The sequence below is a fragment of the Gymnoscopelus microlampas genome (assembly GCF_963454915.1).
Source record: "Gymnoscopelus microlampas genome assembly, chromosome: 7".
Taxonomy (NCBI): Eukaryota; Metazoa; Chordata; class Actinopteri; order Myctophiformes; family Myctophidae; genus Gymnoscopelus; species Gymnoscopelus microlampas.
The window spans coordinates 24,176,009-24,195,573 of NC_139944.1; the positions used below are offsets into that span (position 1 = coordinate 24,176,009).

Here is a 19,565-nt window from a genome sequence, read left to right on the forward strand (position 1 = left end):
ATGTCCGATATTATCGGCCTCCCGATATTATCGGCCGATATTAGCATAAAAATTGATATCGGGAAAATATCGGTATCGGTATTTTTGAAAAAAAAAAAATTTTTTTTTTTTTTTTTTTTTTTTTTTTGCTTTATAAATAAGTTACAGGAGTTCTTACTGTATATGGTGTGTGTGATATGAAATTTGAGCTTACCCTAATCACAATAATCCCCGCATATATCGGTATCGGTTGATATCGGTATCGGTAATTAAGAGTCGGACAATATCGGTATATCGGTTATCGGTAAAAAAGCCAATATCGGACAACCCTAATAATGACCATCATAAGTCAGCCGGCACCAAAAGTACACTGTCACATAAGTCACATGCTTATATCAACCACAACATTCAGGGCCACATCGTTATCCTGACTTGCAGGTGAAATACTGTTACCATAATTCACATGAGACTGTATCACGATTCACACATACGAGTTTATGTTCACAAATCACTGGTGGCATCGGCACATTACTTATCCCTGATTTATACGTATTTGTGCACCTGTGTCATCAAAAATCCCAGATCTACAATGTGAGCTTGTAGATCTATGTTCAGTGAGTGACACGATGTGCAACCAAGTACCTATATAAAGTGGGCATTATGCTAAATGCATTGTGTAGTAGCCTCCCTCCGATATGTAAAATAGAAAGCATGACATTGTGATTCATGGCTAAGACATTAAAGCCAAATTTATGCACCACTGCGTGGAGGTGTCGCTCGTTGAAGAGAACTGATTTTCAAGCTAACAACACAACCAGTTATAATTTAAGATTACGTTGGTTTGTGGTAAAATAATAGTTAAATAGATAAAATATATTACTTACACACCAACAACTCCATAATTGTGTTTTTTCATTAGTTTTTATACAAGAACGTGGCACCTGTGCATGTTCTTGTAAATGACTGAATGCTGTGACATTTATCCTGCTTGGCGTGGCCTGCTGTGCGAGTCTTTTCCTTTCCTTTGTATTGCATCTGTCAATTAATACAAATCGGTGGTCTAAGGGTGGATTCAGACTATGGTCCCGGGTGCGCACCCCGGACCACATGGCAGATGTTGTGGTAGTGTGAACGTAGCGTACCGTGCCCCGTAACGCATCACCGTACCGTACCCGAAACCACCTGGGGAGGTACAGTAGTCTCGGGTCCGATTGCTGCGGACTCAGGAACGGAACACGGCAGTGTGAATCCATCCGTACCAAGAGAAGGAAGTGGACTGCTAATCATATATCATTTATATATTTTTATAATGACGCATTATTTTAGCTGGGTTATACCTTCTCATAGTTCTACTTGAATGTTGACAAGAAATAATAATCCCGCTAGTGTTTGAGTAGCGCGAGCCGTGAAAAATAAACAAAAAACACATGTGTGGCGAACGTATATATAAGGATAAATATACCAAGGATTAGTCTGTGACGTCACTGCTAAAATACCAAGGATGCATCAGTGACGTGACTATCATATTGATAATAACAAAGACGCGAGAGACGACGTTTCAAAGACCAATGCACACACTGCTTTGGTTGTGTATTGTTGTTCTGTTATTATTATAACTCAAGACAACGTCAGAACACAGTCAAACTTTATTATTCACTTTAAACTCTGACAAGTGACTCTTCTTCTGTGAATGACACTCTCTATGTCCCAAAGCCCCATAGTCAACAGCGCCCCCATGAGGCACATATTTACCATTACTGTTGCATGACGTGTACTAGAGTACGGAATCATTTTGGCCAATATGAATGCTGGCCAGCTGGTAGAGGCCAATCGTACTCGGGAACGGTTCGAAGCAATCGGACCCAGTCTGAATCAGCCCTAAGAATCTTCAAAATCAGACCCAAAAATTTGGCATTGGTCGGGCTCCACATCGGACCTATGGTTTCTACCTGGATCCATGACAACTAGTCAATACTTACATCCATAGTAGCTTTACAACCTGCCCTTGAAAATCTTGGACAAAAAGCAAATGAGGCAGCATCAAATCTGAAATCTAAGTCAATAAATGAAGATGTTTTCACAGTTTTTCATTGTGTAAAGCTTGTGTTTAAGGATCCTGCTCCTCAGCCTTTCTGCAAATAAGCCTAAATCAAATATAGCAAATCCACCAGAGCAGCTTCAAGTGGCAACTCGCAACTGTTAAGTTTAATTCTGCAAAACATATTTAGCTTAGTCAGCTTTTTCTGCTAAGGACGCTAAGTCCTGGAACTGGAAGTCCTGGAATGCAGGCCAGAACTTAAATCATTTAACCTTGAATAATCATTTAATTTGGGGGGAAAGTGCACAATTGTAAAAATATATATTTGATTAGTGGGATTACCGTGGCTACCGTGCAATGTTTTATGATGTCAATTCAACCAAATCTGTGCAAGCTTCACCACCGACAAAAGAAGACAGGGATTAAGTGGTTAAGGGCTCCACGACTCAAGTCTGAAACACTTCCGCATGGAGGTGACTTTATTGTCGTATCGTTTGCATTTTTAATCCAGCCTTTTTAACCAGTCTGGGGCATCCATGCTCGAGCTTTCCAAGCTGTATTTTTTACGCCTGCACTGCTGAAACACTAGCAAGCTGTATGTACAGGTCTGGTAGGCTACACGTCACAAGCCATTATTACATGTTTGACTATCAGAAGGTTTAACAGGTACAGGTCACTCTGCAATACTTGTCGACCTGTCCAAATCAGTTAAACTCTGAGAGTAAACATAATAGTTATGTTCACTTTACCTAACCTTGTTCTTGACAATTGGGAGTTACTTTACATGCATCATGTCCAATACAAAATATTATAATAATCGGATTTATAAAAAAAAAAATCCCTTTAAGACTTCACATTTGAATCATGTAATGTCTGAGCTCTGATCCGAGCCCTACACCTGTTCACTTCAAATTTGCTGCATCACCAGACCACTTTTAACAGACTCAACAAATTTTGGTTAATTTAGCACCTTTTGTATTGTTTTGTGTAGCCATATTTTTATGTGTTAATACTAAATCTGTTTATTTTCTTTTAACCTCTTAAGGCCAGTCCACACCAATGCAACTCCACGAAACTCCTTGCAACATGCAACTACCTGCAACTACTTGCAACAATTATCCCCAATGGCAGTTGCAAGGAGTTGCGACTAGTTGCATTTATGCTTTAATTAAGGGGCTGTTTTAAAAAAAAAGAACGAGCGAGTGGACATGAGGAGATCTTAGGCTGCAGGAAGGAAAAGCAGCATGTCCATCACTGTTAACCCCGCATCCCAGGGATAATGAATGATGATCATATCACGTTATTATTCTGCCTGTAAATGGTCGCTTTCATAGCGGTTTCCTCAGCAGTCGTTCTCCTCTTTTTTTATTTCAATGGATTAAGTTATAGCCATCTGCCAGCCTGCAGATGGATGGATGCTACAGTATATTGATCATTCTCATCACCGAATGCCTACTAGTCTTGCATGCTACATTCATATCTCACGCAAGTACATACTGTATGGTACATACTGTAAACTGTACAGGAAAATAGGGCATGTGAGAACACCTCTCCTACTGCCTATGCCGGCATCTTATGAATTACTTTCCCGAAAACGATATCCATTGATTGATTGGCTGAATACTTTATTAACTGTATAATCATACCACTGTACTTTTTTTTGCAAACTATGATGCTAAAAGCATAACACAAAAAGCCCTGAGGGCTTGTTTCCATAATGTGATCCTATGTATTCAATTCATCAAGACATTTAAAGACAATAACATTCAAGAAATCATCATCAACACTTGTAGGAGCAATAAAAGTTTGTACAGAATATCTGAACATAGCTTTATTTTCACAAATGCCCTTCAAGGGACAGGTGTTGCTAATTTGCAACATATCATAACATATCATCACAACACAGTATCATAATGTTATAAACATTATGATACTTGCATTGGATAGCTGTTCTCAGTTTGTCTACTGTTCACTGTATAATTTTCCCCTATCAAATAAACCATATAAATACGGTAGATAATAAATAAATGTGTGAATACTACTGCTAGGCCCCTCATCTGTGAGGTGTGAAGATGCCTTCTGTTTTTGGTCAACAATTAAGCTGTAGCATTTCCTCTCCACCACAGCAAGTAAGTTACCATGGTGCAAACATATTTATAACTAGAACTGAGCTCATTCAGCAGCAATGCATTAACAGCAAGTAAGCATTTTAACAATTAGAATCAATTAACATTTTTATTAGCCGAACAAAGTGTTGTCCAACACTGTACAGGGAATCCAGGGATTCCACTCTCTATCAGAATGATTTATTGAGCTCCAAGGATGTACAATAGGCTACCAGCCCAGGGGCATGTAACATCACAATAAGAGTATGTTGCGGTGGGAACAGCACACATTGGGTCAAACCTTGTTGCACCCCCAGTCCCAAGGCAATTAGAGAAAAGAGCAGTTTAAACCAATTTTTGTCTATCCGTGCATTTATTTGCCGTCTCCGTGATATCACAGATGTACAGTAGTGTGAATCTAAAAACCAGCTAAAACAAATACTGTAATATCAGAAGGGTGAGAACTATGAGGCAGAAAGTCTCTGATGGTACATACATTATCCTAAGGCTAGGAAAATGTATCAAAACCGACACTTAGTACCAATGACCAACTTAATCTTGCCCATTTACAGTAGGTTACTCAACTAAGTCTTTTCTTATATATCAATGAATCGACACAAAAAAAAAAAAAAAAGATTGACTGAATTAATTTGTCTTTGTCTGATTAACCACTTAACCCTGTATATAATATATATATTCATCGTACAATGGTGGCTTGTAAAAATAGCGAAAACACGTTGCATTGTGAGCTTGTAGATCTGCTATTTTTACTTCTTGCACACTCCCCATTGCTTTAAAGAACAGCCAATGAGGAGAAAGTACGAAAGTAAGAAAGGGACAACTAGTTGCAGCAACTGAATGTAGACCAGCTTCGGGAGCTGGTAAAAAATAAACCTTCACTAATGGAAATCGAGGCAAACGTTTAAATAATCGTGATACTGATTTGAAGTCATATTGTCCAGCCCTAGTGAGAACTGTGAGGCAGAAAGGTTATGGTACATTGCACTCTCCTGGGAATGACGAATCGACAAGTCAGAGAGAGAACTCAGTAAGAACCCAGTAATTAGGATCATCCACCACTACTAGTGGAGCCAAGCTACTAGGTGTCTATGGGAATGTTAATGAGGGCTAAATCAACACAGTCATTGCAGCAGGGAATAGAAGACAGACACAATTGCTGTAGGCCAAGTGGCCCCATTGTCAAAATTAATAGTAAAATATATATCATTATAATGCCGAGAGAGAGGATAATTGGGATTATTATTAAGCATGCCAATACAGACAAAATACAACCATTGTAATTTGTGGCAGTAAATACTATACACACTACACTTACTCTACCCTTGACATACTTTCACTGGGGAAAGTGACTAAGCAAAACTGTCAAAGGCAACAAGGTAAAATCACCTTAATTCTAAGAATAATTTAACCAAGACTCTTCTCTTGTGTTTTCTGCCCCTCATTATTTCAGCTGCAGCATGTGCGAGTCACATAACCAACATGACATCACACAGAGGGCAGCAGAGTAAAACACACCGGCTGAACAAACTGTGTGATGATAATCCCACAGAGTTCCTCACACCTGTGAGTTTCCATGTTTGTGTATCACCGTCTGGGAGTGCGAGCGTATATGTTTGTGTGCATGTGTGTTGCCCTACGGGTGGCGCGAAAACAGGGGTAATGAAGCTTGTCAGGCCACTAAATGTTGACTACAGGATGATTGCAGAGTTCAGTTTAGGAAACACTCCCACTGGGGCATCCAGCAGACCGTAGAACGCTCAGGAGGTGTGGGCCTGTCACAATTACTACATAATCGTCTGATCGCAATTATTTGAGATAATCACAATTATTTTTTTGCATAATTTTTGCAAAACATACAAAATGATACAAGCTCAAAACATGTCACGATGTGATGCGTTTTGAGCTTGCAGATCGGCTATTTCCACTATTGATTTTATATAAAGTTATCAAATTATGTGAGTTATTTGTCATATCAGCCCTGTGCAACTTTTGTTCTAAAAGCCAAACAGAAAAGTGATTTTTATTCATAATGTAATGTTCCAATATTCAACGATAGAAAGAAACACAATTAAATTGTTAATCGCAATTATTTGAGCGACAATTAATCGTTAAGTAAAATGTCATAATCGTGAAAACAGCCCTAGAGGTGTGAGGAACACAGGACTACAACAGTGATTTCCAAACTGGGACCTGGTGCCCCAATGGACATTCAATGGGTCTCAATGGAGCCGCAAGAGAGGCCTCAGTAAATTTGAGATAAACACAGTCATGAATATTTAACCAAGCCTTGCTAAATTAAACCTTGGTTATAACCAAAGTCTGTTGTGCGAGAACGAAGATGGCAATCAAATTCCATTCAAGGTTGGAGTGGTACAACTAATGGCTCCAAGCACTGCTAATACTGAATTGAAGGGGGGGGGGTTCCAAATTGACATGTTCAAACCCTTTCCCCACACACTCCCCTTTATGTTTTCATAAAATAACAACATACAACAGAATTCACATCAGCACGGCGGTATTAGAGTTGAAACAATAGGCCTATTTGTTCATTTCCATAATGGTCTCCAACAGATAGAAACCAGGGAGACAAAAAAGCCTTCAATTTGCAATGTATTGATAAGCCAAAAGCTGAGGTTAGTCATTTTACCATTGAACTGCACACTGACTTTGTTGAGTCATGTTATTTAATTTTGGGCATTTATTTACATTCAAGTCAGCTTTTTTCCACTGAAATGCAGTCATCAGCTAGAACAAATGTGCAGCCACTGTGTCCCAGAAATGAGCCTACTGTACCATTCTCTGTTAATGCTGCAGAGCCACAATTTCACTCGATGACATCATCATCAAGGCACTCAGAGACTAGTCTTGGCTCTCTTGATTCATGCTTAAAGGGCATCTGACCCGAGTCCTCATTCAGTAACCTTCCCCACTCCCCCCACTCCCTCTTTATGCCTAAAAAAAAGGCATAAAAGCCCCCCCTAAAAAAAATTAAAAATTCAGTACTGTAAAATTCATGTCACATTGAAACATTTTGAGGAGAAGACCCTTGAACTGATCATCACGACAAAGAGCTGTGTTGTGAACTTGTGGGGAGTGCCGGGCACCTGACACCCCACAACAGCTCTCTCTCTCGGACCACTCAGGCTGGGGGGGCAGGTGGTGGAACAGGTTGAGATCACTGAAATCAACTACCACATGTCCATGCGGACAGGGTCTCCAAAAATACCCAACAGTGCATCATGTTTCTGCTGAGGAGGCTTTAATGCTAGACAGGCCATTTTAACAGCAGTATATCAGTCATCGAATCAGTCCTCACATTCAACAACATTGCATCCTGGTACAACTTCCTCACAGAGAAAAGCAAGAAAAGCTCTCAAGAATCATCAAACATTCAACCACTGGTACCACTCAGACCTTTTCAGTCGCCCACAGTAAAAAATCTAAAAAAGGCGTACTACATCGCTAAGGACCCCCATCACCACTCCTTCCAGTTACTCCCATGATGCTCCCATGATACTCAGAGCACCTCTGGTCTAAAAGAAAACTCACAAAAAGTATTTCTTAAATGTATCTCTGCCAGGCTAAATCTAGGCCAGGGACGGAGGTTATGTTTTCGCTGTGTGTGTGTGTGTGTGTGTGTGTGTGTGTGTGTGTGTGTGTGTGTGTGTGTGTGTGTGTGTGTGTGTGTGTGTGTGTGTGTGTGTGTGTGTGTGTGTGTGTGTGTGTGTGTGTGTGTGTGTGTGTGTGTGTGTGTGTGTGCGCGTGCGCGTGCGCACACAGAGCTGACCTTTGTGCCCGCTGCAAGGAATACACTCAAACAAAACTTTTCAATGCAGCCTCATGGTGGCGCTATACCAGTCAACTTTACACTTTTGGCCTATAACTCTTGAACCTAGATAGATTTTCAGCCATTATCTGTGGGGTTATGTGATGACGAACATGTATTATACCTATTTTTTTAAATCCAATACCAATTGGCTATAATTGACTTCCAAAGTTGCAGGAGGGGTCTATTTTTGCAAAACATGTCAAAAATCCTGATTGCATCATCTGATCGACACCATTTGAATGACATATTGAGGGCCTCCTCTAAACAACAGAGCCCATTCCACACAGTTTCATACTATTATGCTTGATATTCCATACTGTGTGTGAAGAAGGCAAAACAATGCTTTTACTATCTCAGGCTGAGGCAACTGAAGACCTTTGGCATGGGTCCCAAGGTCCCGTGTACCAACGAGAGCATCCTGACTGGCTGCATCACGCTGCCTGGTAAGGGAACTGTACTGACCTCAACCACAAGGCACTGCAAAGTGCACATGGGTGGATGTGAACTTCCTCCATAGACATATACGATGAATGCTTTTGTCAGCTAGGCTTGCAGAATCATCAATTATTGCAGTCACCCCAACCATGGTCTGTTTCAGTTGATGCCACATGGAATGGCTCAGAAGCCATAAGGCTACTGGCAGTAGATTACTAAAGAGCTTCTTCCCCGGCCTAGACTGTCAGGCACATGAACAAGCCCCATGTAACAAAAGACCACCTTGTACTGTGTAACATTGCTTGCCTGTAATTGGCTTCAAAATGAGTTGGAGGGGTCCATTTCTTACAAACAAATCCAAAAATGTGGATCTCGGGATCCACATGGGAACAGCGTGGCTCTAATGTGTGGATCTCTGACTTCATGTGGCCACTGGCCAGACTGTGACATCAGTCATCATCGACATCATCTATGACTTCTGAGTTCTGACACAAGGTTTCAGCCACAACAATGTCCCATGGACTTTATTATAAATATTATAATAAATCAAAATAAATAAATAATATGGAAAGGAATTTGTCACTGATCAGTCCAACATTTTGCGTAACTGTGAGATTAGCTCCGGAAACACAGACAGACCCTCTCATAGATGGCTAGCCTCCTGCAGAGCCACACTGTAAAAATACCATATATCATGAGCGCAACCAATCAATCCCAAATTGGATCGCATCATTGAGGGGTGCAGCTCCAAAAACGCTTTCACTTCGGACCATAGGGGGCATTACAAATGTGAAATGTTGAAGAAACTCTACCCTGCAACTTCCTCTGGTCCCGTTGGCTGCAACCCACAAATTACACATCCCTGGGTAGGCTTTTGTTTTTGCTTGTAAGCACCTTTAAGCATCTTTAGTGTGATAGACAAAGATTTTTTAATCTTTGAAATGACAACCAATATGTCAGACATCATTTCCCCATTAGCGTGTCTTAGCATTAACTCAGCATTCTACAAATCAGAAATCAAAGCTTTCTTCTAGAATATATTATGTTGTGTATGTTTCTACCAATTCTTTTAAGAAATTATGTTTTTATTATAGAACCGTATTTGGGCCTTTAACTAACACTCAATAAAATACTTTCATCTAGCAGATCTATGACTTATACTATAACACAAGTGCAAGAAAATATACAATCTTAACATTAATACTCCAGCATAGTCACATTAACATATGTCCCATCACAACAGGACAAGCCTATTTGATTATGATTACAAATACTGTTAGACAGCAGCACTGTGAGACACTATTACTGTAGCTCTTTATAAGTATTCAAACAGAGTCAGACATAGGCTATGACACCGTTACCTCTGTAAATTCATACACACACACACACACACACACACACACATACACACACACACATGCTGTTGACATATGCTATTCCAGGATACACGACTACTCTACAGGCATGTGTGAGGGGAGGCCAAGGCTTTCTACAGTATGGGAATAACAGCAATTGGCTCACTAACAGAGATCTGCCTTTCTCTTCACGGCCGCTTGTTTCAGAGCATTCAACAGCTTACTGCACCAAACCAAACCTCTGCAGCCTGTCTCTCCTGCTTTCTCCCCAGCCTTGGACCAGAGCCCACAGGCAGGCACACATGTACAGCACACACACACACACACACACACACACACACACACACGGCTGTGGGCATGCATGCGTGCACACACATAGATAAATTCATGTGGGCATGCGTGCACAAACGCGTCGCACTGCACTCACTCACACACGCATACACACACACACACACACACACACACACACAACACCCACTGCTCCAGCCACCGGCTCAGCATGAACCCCTAACCCAAGCACACACGGTGTGACAGCATAACACATGGCCAACTGTCACAACCTCTCAAATGCAGTACACGCAGGTCAACAACTTGAGTTTAGTTAAAGCCCAGCTTCAGGGTGTTACTGACCCTGCAACTGCAACCAATGAGCACTGCAGCAGCATCAGGGGCAGATAATGCGAAATGGACGCAAGCCTTCTGTGTGTGTGTGTGTGTGTGTGTGTGTGTGTGTGTGTGTGTGTGTGTGTGTGTGTGTGTGTGTGTGTGTGTGTGTGTGTGTGTGTGCTTTACCTTCTAGAAAACCTATTTTAAGCTACCTTATTTCTTATTTTTTACAACAGTATTGTCTGGTTCCTGGGAAGAATTCAAGAGGGAGGGATATGCATAAAATATGAAATGCAGACAGAGACCGTGAAATACATTCCAGTGTAATAAGGTATGCAAGGATAGTTCTCAATGCAGCAACGGCCAGCATACAGAGACGGCGAGTGGGAGAACAACGCAGAGATCTAGACAGGCAGAAAAGCCCTACGATCGCCCCCACTAGCCTACCATATGAACCGTAGCATCCCTTTGCTGCGGCGAACATTCAGCGAAAACAGCAGATCCACAAGCTCACGTGAGAATGTAAATCTGCTATTTTCAGCTAAGATATTTAGTGCAGAGGAAAAAAGGAGGGGGGCTGGTATAGACCCGTGGGGGACTCCGTTCAGCTAAGAATGTAGGGTTTAAGTCATTAAACACTACTGCCATGCAGTATAGCATCTGCTGCACCTTTGGAAAGAATGACAACACACACACAAGCATCACAATGCTCACTGTCATAGGGGAGGAGTAGAGAAGGAGTGAGAGTGCATGAGAGAGGGACCGAGAGAAGGTGTGATAGGGAGACGGAGGTAGTTAAGACCTATAGAGCCACAGACCTGGCTGTGATGCTCTAAACACCCACCTCAGTCTGCTGCTGAATGCCTGACGCAACGATCCCAGCTCCGAACGGAGGATGGCAATGAGATGGAGCAGTAGCCAAATTCCGAAGAAAGAACGAGAATGAGGGAAGCAAACACAGAGCGGAGGAAAGGAGGAATGACACTGACCCTGCACATCTAAGATTCCCTGTCTGTGCCGGAGAGCCGTGTGTGTATGACATGAGACAGAGAGACGGAAAGAGATAGACTCAGACACGCACGCGCAAGAGACTGACCCACAAGAAATGCAAACATGAAGGGAGGGGGGGGGGGGGGGGGGAGGGTGAGGGGAGGAGGGAAGAAAGAGAGAAAGAAAAATTAAGAGAAAGGGGGAGAGAGAATGAATATGTCAGCCTAGAGTCACAGATGAGCAGATGCATTAAAGGCAATGCCCCGCCCCTCTCGTTCCCTCCTTCCTTCCTTACTTTCTCTCTCTGTCTCCTTCTCTCTCTAAAATGAACACACCTCCCTTTGCATTGTCAGCACTAGAGTAAGCAGGTATTCAAAATAGAGGGAGAAGGGGTAGTCAGAGGGAAACAAGAATGATTTTGAATAAATCATAAGGCACAGGCTTCTCTGCCTTTTCTCTCTCACCAAGGAAACACCAGTTATATAAAAAGCAAAACACCCACGGCCGTTTCTCAATATGCGTACTTGTCTGTAGGCCTACTTGTGTCCTCGCGAACTTGTGAAACGTCATGCAATGCGTCGTTAGCTTGTAGAACTGCACTGAACAAACCCACAGTGGACGAGCTGAAGTTTGTACTCCTGAGGCAAACTTGCAAGTCTGAACATAATAAGTTCGGGTAAGCTATTGAGAACGGCCCAAGCATAAGACATACTTTTTCCAACAACCGTGGACTACTTTTTTTCGCCAATAAAGTATAGTTTTGGACCGCGACAGAGGGGCGCAGTCTCAAGCAAACTTGAGCCACGAGAAGCACTACCGAGCACGCAAGTTGCCGTGCTGAACGTTGCGAAGTTCGTTTGAGCCTACTCAGCCCCATCCGAGTTATGTACCGATAGGCAGAGAATCATAAATTATCGCCCCCCCCCCCCTAGGCAATGCCAGCGGCGAGCATTATTTTCCACCACGGAGTACTCCTGTCCTCCTGGCCCGCCCCCCGCTACTGAGAACGGTCAGTAAAACGCTGGTCGCGTCCTAGACAGGCCTGGAATTTTGGAATTTTAGGGGTGTGGCTTCCGCTCAGTGTACATAATCCGCTGTGTGTGTTCCTTACTGGCCATGTAGTTTAGCTAGTAAGTAGCGCTTGCAGTCACTTGTCATAACAAGCCCGCAACCAACAACCAGTGTTGCCATGTCGGCTTATTTTTCCTCGCAAGATTTGGCTTGTTTTTGGAGGTGGGTTGGCATATTTCTCTCACGAGAGTTGGCAACACTGGCTACAACAAACCAGAGGATAGCCTAGTCAGTGGCTAGGATACATGCACTTTTGCAAGCTGAAAAACAAACCGGGGAGTCTGGGGAATCCAACGACTCCACACCGGACAAAATCATTGCTGAACCCGATGAACTGAAAAGTGTTATGTGGCAATTTTTCGGATTCTGGTCTGCTAACCTTACGGCTCACATGTGACGAAAAAATACCTTACTGTACCCGGTACATCTGTAAGATAACGTCTTTTCCTCGGCAGGCAACATTGTTAACAAAAATGCTCTTGTGGATATAATGTATATAATAGTAAAGTCATTTTCTATGGGGAAAAAATATATAATAATATTATTAATAACAATAATATTCGAATATATTCGATATTAGGCAAGACCAATATTCGACTTTAATTTCTGAGGAATGTAAACAGCCCTACGCCTCTTTTCTAATATTTATTAGAAAAAAAGCAGTGGTTCCTGCTGATTTGTTGGCCTATCTTATCAATGAAATGAATGAATAATATTGTAGTGACTCGGCTAGTTTTCTTGCCGCAGCTTGTTACTTTGGACACTGACCGTGTTTTTCTCTATCGCGGCCGGTCAGCTGTAAGGCTGCTGGTCGGGTTGTCTGTGACCAGGACTGACCCGCACGGCAATGTCACGTCGCGATCCGTATTGAGCGCAGCTTGTTGACAAAAATGCCGATATCGGGGGATAACAGATACAATTTACACAGAGACCCCTCCATCGCCAATTTACCGGTATTAAACAAGAGGGCACAAATGGAACCAAATGGACCCGTGAGCATCCATTTCCATGCATTTTACTACACACCACAATTTATATTGGCGAAGCCGTACAAATATGATGCAACGCTCAGCCAATCAGTGAAGTGAAATCGTGAAATCATGAAATTTAAAAGTAATCGCCAAGAAATGTTTCAATAGTTGCTGCCCTAGTTACTCCCACACATTAATTAAATAGACATGCTGTTTGCTTGACCACAAATGTGGTAGATGTGTAGCATGCCGTTTAGGCATAATATGCCAGGTTCGATGTTTGCACTATATTTACATACCAGACCATTTACCCTGTCGTTTGTTGACTAGGGTTCATTGTATTTTTTCCCTGATCTTGCATTTTGTAAGTCGCTCTGGATAACTGTCTGTTAACCATGCAATTATGTTTAGCAAACATTGATTCAATTATTCAGATACAGTATGTTCAGTAGCATTTTAATGACTGAAGTAAATGTAAACAAACATGACATCTAAATCTGATCTCGGTATGATGGAGCACAGTGGCCAGTCTCGACATTGCACTAGAGACGGTCAGCCAATTACTACAAATTAAGAGTGGGATGATACACAACAGTAATAGTTTCATTTTGGCTGGGTTGTGATGTGAACTAACATCCTTCAAGCCAATGGAAAAATTCATGTTGCCAACCAAAGACAAATTTACCTTTTGTACGTTTTTGACACAATCAAGTTTTTGGCATGCAGCAGACTAAACATATTTGTTTTCAGTGAAGTGATTTGGTGTAGACGGAAAAAAGGAGGGGGCCAATGACAGACCCTGGGGGGGACCCGGACAATTAAGTACAGTATATACTAGTGATGCGTGTTTCTTTTTTTTCTTCCCAGGACTCAAGCGTTAGAGTTTCTCTAAGATATTTATTAACTCCACAGGACTCAAGTGGAGTTAATATTCAATAGGTTGGAAGGGAGCTGAGCAATGGCATACTGCTCCAACTCTTCTACCACCACTGCATTATCAGTTACCTTCATTGGACATTTGGCTAGCTCAACCTTTCCGCTTGCAAGACCCCCACCCAATGTTCATTATTTATTAGTTCACTTGACATGAATATACAGTAGCTCCAATTCCCGCTTCATGGGGGGTCTTTAAATAAAGACACTGTGATACTTTATGACTAAATATAAAGCTACTGAAACATGACCAGCTTGCAAATCAAGGATAGTCTGGATTGAGACGTGAGTGCCCACTGCCCACTGCTTTCGGCCTCACGTTGAATCATGACTCTGTGGTCCTTTGGGAACGGCTCAGGGAAGGCCATTAGACCTGCCCGCTTTGGGGATTACTAGATACATAGCAAGCGACAGGTATTAAGCAAGCAAATTAAAGGCTCTAGAGAATTAGTCTATAACATCAAATATAACGCAAAGTTCCACCTAAACCTCGCTCAGCTCCTGACATGGTAGATTTATAGCTACAAGGTGCAGCATTGAGCAATCTCAAAGACAAACAGTGCCACTGAGCAGTGTTGGAATGCAACTGCTATAACACTATTTCTAAGGTTGTGTTGTTCACCCTGTTTTCTGAGAGGAAAAAAACACTGCCTGGCAGCGGATTTTGTGCCATAATGGGCCCCATGCACATTGCAAAGGAAGGCTCAGCTTATTCTAATTCAATACATCAATTTTACTAGCCTGGCTCCAGCCCGTGAATTGCTAGCCACGCCCATTAAAAAAATATGTTCTGGCAATTCTGGTCTGGTGACGCTCTCATAGGAGGTCTCAGCCTCGGTTGAAAATCTGTACGACGAATCGGGATCGGGATAATCCTTTATGAACCAATCGCCAAAGAGTCTCTGAAAAAAAAACTTTGGCCACGCCCCCATCTCAGCAATCGGCTGCATTGAGAGGGCTTTCAGACTGAATAATGGAGTGAAATGAAATGAAAATTCAGGCTGAGTGTCAGGCTACAATTTTACAAGTCATCTAAAGAAGACACTTTACGTATGTACAGCAGGTCGAGACCATACTCCACAGAGGCCCAACTTCAGAGACAGACAACAAAGAGGAGGGTAGTGCTTCTGGAAGTGGTCGTTTGTCAACAGATACTTTCACTTTCTCTGTTGCCATTCTGAGAAACTAGCGGTTCGAGCTGCTTTGCGGCCCTCGCATCTAGAGTTCGAGCGGGCCTCACACCTACGTCGCACCACCGACCACCGATCCATCCAACCAATGTCTGAGTCAAAGTGTCGAGGGCTTTGTCAGAGTAAATGTCTGAGTCATAGAGATATGCCTATATATGGGCGTACTGGGTTTGTTTATGGTTATATCTGAGTCATAGGGATATTCCTATATATGGGTGTATCAGGTTTGTTTATGGTTATGTCAGAATCATCTTTATTGTCACATCACAGGTTTACAGAAGTAAAAACGTGGGTGTCTGAGTCAGAGTGACGTGGCCGTTGTCCTGCCTATATGCATGTATAAGCATATCGGGTTTGTTTATGGTTATGTCTGAGTCAGAGCGAAGTGGTCCACTGGCCGGCCGGCCCTCCCAGTAGGCAAATTTAATATAGGATTGCCCTGATCAGTATTTTTGGCATTGTGATCAGCTCATGAAAAGCAGTTAATGTAACAAGCTCATCTGAAAAAGGAAGTGCAGCGAACTTTAAAGAGCTGACGCATTCTGAGTGCCTCGCAGCTCGATCCCGGTGGGTTACACACAACAAGTCTGCCATAAAGAGCTGGCTGAATAGCAGCTGGACCTAATTATAACCATCATCAATTAGTTGAGTTGTAAGTAACATGCTCCATTTACAGTACCCACGTTGTTCTTTTCTTTTTTTAACTTGACCTTGGGACTATAGCTGACTTATTTCGTGACATCACTGGGTTGACACGAGCATTCTAGCAGGCAGTATAAAGCCAACCGCAGCCTCAGAGAGAGTTCGGAACTCAAACAACGCTCTGAATTCTCCAACGATCTCTTACAGGACTCGAATACTAGCCCCAGACACTCTGGCCCTGACATATGTCCCTAAATAGCGCTGTAGCTTGTAACCCATTTTGTTTATGGAAATACTACTAATTAGGTTATATGATCACAGGAGCAGTGCAGCCAGTCTAATGATCAATACTGATTCAGTATTGATCATTAGATTTACTGATACACTGTAAGTGCAATGTGGGCGGGGCCACAGAGATCAGCACTTTTTCATTAACTCTTGCTTTTGGAAACGTGTTTACATCAGAGACCCTATAGCAATTTAGCAATTATCTTGTCATAATCTCTTCCACAAATAAACATCCAGAAATCAATCAATCAACCCAAGTACTTGTGGTGTTAAATAATCTCCTATGACAAAAGTCCATTGGTGTCCATTTTTACCCTCAGAATTAAATTTACTAACACTGATTTTCTTGTGCAGATGATCAAAGTAACGTTTGTGGTGCTATGTGATCATCTATGGTAATGGTGTGTAGACTACAATGGGGTATACTTGTACCGTAATTGATTATATGTGTTGCTTTTATGTATGTAAAGCACTTTGTAACCTTGTTTGGAAAAGCGCTATATAAATAAATTCATTATCATTATCATTACCGTACCCATAGCTATATGGAATTTCTACATTGTTTTATTATATGACCATTATTATTTATAAATTACCCCATTATCTTGTGAGCATTTTCAGCCAATTACCTGCAAGGGCACCTTAGACACAAAAAGCCAGTCTTCTTCATATTTTTGCAGGCCTATGCGAGTTGGGGATCTATCTAATGAGGAGATGCAAAGTGCACCAGTGTAATTGCATCATTAGCCAAATCAATGACTCAGTTATTGTTGTGACTTCACCGACCATCCTCCCCCAACACACCCTCCCTCCTATATCCAGAAATAGGGAAGCAGGCCTCAAGCTCTTAACTGTACATTACAACTGCTCAAGCAGAATCAAACATGTTATGTGCAACAGTGCAAAATGTTAACATTCCAGAAATAACTGAAAAACAAAAGACATTAAAGAATGTATTTCTTTATATCAAAAGCTATACATTAATCTATAATGTATCTGTATGTATAGATATATCTATCTATACATTAATCTCCTGAGGTAGGATAAAGAAATTAAATGATGTTTCCACCAACATAATTATTCGATAACAAATACCATGCATTACACAGACAAGAGTCAAACTGGCCTCTGCATTATTGTGCACCAAACATACATTAATAGGTGCACAATATCATGACCTTGATGCAAGTCACAAAACTGTGGCAGAATGCTTGAGGCAGAGACTCTGAGAGCTTCTGTTTGGTTGCTGTGTTTATTACTGTATGTGGTCCATTCACAGTTGTAAACGACAACACTTCCGTTGCCCTCTTGTTTGTGAAACCCCTTGACTGCTCTGGTTAGGTATAAATGGATGACTCAGAATCAGAAACACCCAGCAGAAGAAACCGCAGTTTTCAGCGGCTACAAGTGAAACAAAGATTTTAGCTGTACATGATTTCCTGTAATTGATTCTACTGAAAGAGATGATCCCATCACTTGCCATCATCAGCATCACTCATGTCCCAGGGGATAAGTAGCCTAAACCAGTGGTTCTCAAACTTTTTTCATGTCAAGGACCCCCAAAATGTAATGTATTTTGCTGCGGACCCCATCTCAAAAATATTTTGTGCCAGGGATTTTTCAAACATAGCAGATCTACAAGCTCATAGTGCAGCACGAAGTGACATGCTATGAGCTTGTAGATCTGCTATATATTTGAATAGCCAAAGTATCAAATATGGTTAAAATTGTTAAAAATTATTGTGACACTACATTAACTAATTTAGCTGGGGACACCCTGGTACACCCCTGGGGGTCCCCGAACCCCACCTTGAGAACCAATGGCCTACATGCCAACCATCTATGTTGAAGCCTATCGTTAACAAAACGCCGCATTACTCTGCATTTCCATAATGAGAAAAACAACCGAAACATCCCCAGGAGTCAGGACACCATCATGCAGTGCAATATATAATATATATAGTATGAGACTGTCATTTAAGTGGTTGCTACAGTACTGCGTCAATCATTTCATATTATGCAAGTTATTAAGGGGTAAATAAGCCTGCTCTGTGTAGTATAACGGTGTCGTTTGCCGAAAGGAACAGAACTAAAAGCCAAAACGTTCGCATTTGTTAGCTTGTATTTCTGTTCTTTACCACATGCAAGCGATTCATGCCATGCATAGCGTTAGAAGGTCTCCCTCTAACGCTATGGACCAGACCTTGCCATGCACCTCAGAATGACGAGGAGGTAACGATACATTATGGCGATAGATAGCTGCTGATGATACATTGTATCAGTGATGATGACACTGGGAGATGGGTGCCACATTCTGCCCGTCCATGTCAGCTAACTTACAGCATGCAGCTAAACAAAGCTACGGCTGGCTACGAAATCACTGTCCATACAGCGTTATTATCAGCCGACACATGTATGTATGTATGCTGCTGGGATTCCCTCTTTCATTGGTGTGTTGCCCAGGTTGCGCCTATAAACCAAACCATAACATTTAACTTCCCAAAAACTACGCCTAAACCTAACTTGGACCCTAACCTCACAAACACTATGCCTAACCCTAAGCTCACAGAAATTATACCTAGGCTAAACATAATCTCAAAACCCTGTCCACCTGGGCGAAACACCGTGAAAGTGTTTAAAAATGCCCCTTCTACATAAGTAGGCTATAAAAAGCTCATAAGACGCATTCATTAACAAGGAAACTAAATCAGACTTGCAGGTTCTATAAGGTCTCGTCTTGTAGACTCTAGAAACCTTACCGCACTGTGTAAATAACAAGTACACAGGACGTGTTGACATCTAGATATTCTACATACTGTAAACTTACCCTCCTCTGCTAAATCTGTCCTCTCCTTTGAAGTGAAGCGAGAAAAGCCTTGTTCTCAGTGCTGCCGTTTCTGCTGCTGTTTAGACATGGAGACCACGCGCTACTGCGGAGCCCTGCCCTGTTGGCTGCGGCGCTGCTGTGATTGGCTACTGCAGTTTCACTGCAACCGCCCACAGAATTTAATTGGTCAGACGAACTGCCAGTCTATTTGCGTTATGCGTTTCCCGCGCTCTATCTAGTGAGATCTGTCAGGTTTGTCCCTGATCATAGAACATTATGTTTCCT

At 41.9% G+C, this 19,565-nt stretch overlaps 1 protein-coding gene across 2 annotated transcripts in view; it reads right to left on the reverse strand.

Annotated features, from left to right (window-relative positions):
* The window catches only part of kcnab2a (potassium voltage-gated channel subfamily A regulatory beta subunit 2a), a 115,404-nt gene extending 96,016 nt beyond the window's left edge, over nt 1-19,388 (reverse strand). For both annotated transcript variants that reach the window (XM_084063580.1, XM_084063579.1), the window contains exon 1: nt 19,281-19,388. The gene's annotated coding sequence lies outside the window, so the exon portion shown is untranslated. The remainder of the gene's footprint in view (nt 1-19,280) is intronic.
* Between the last annotated feature and the right edge of the window lie 177 nt (nt 19,389-19,565).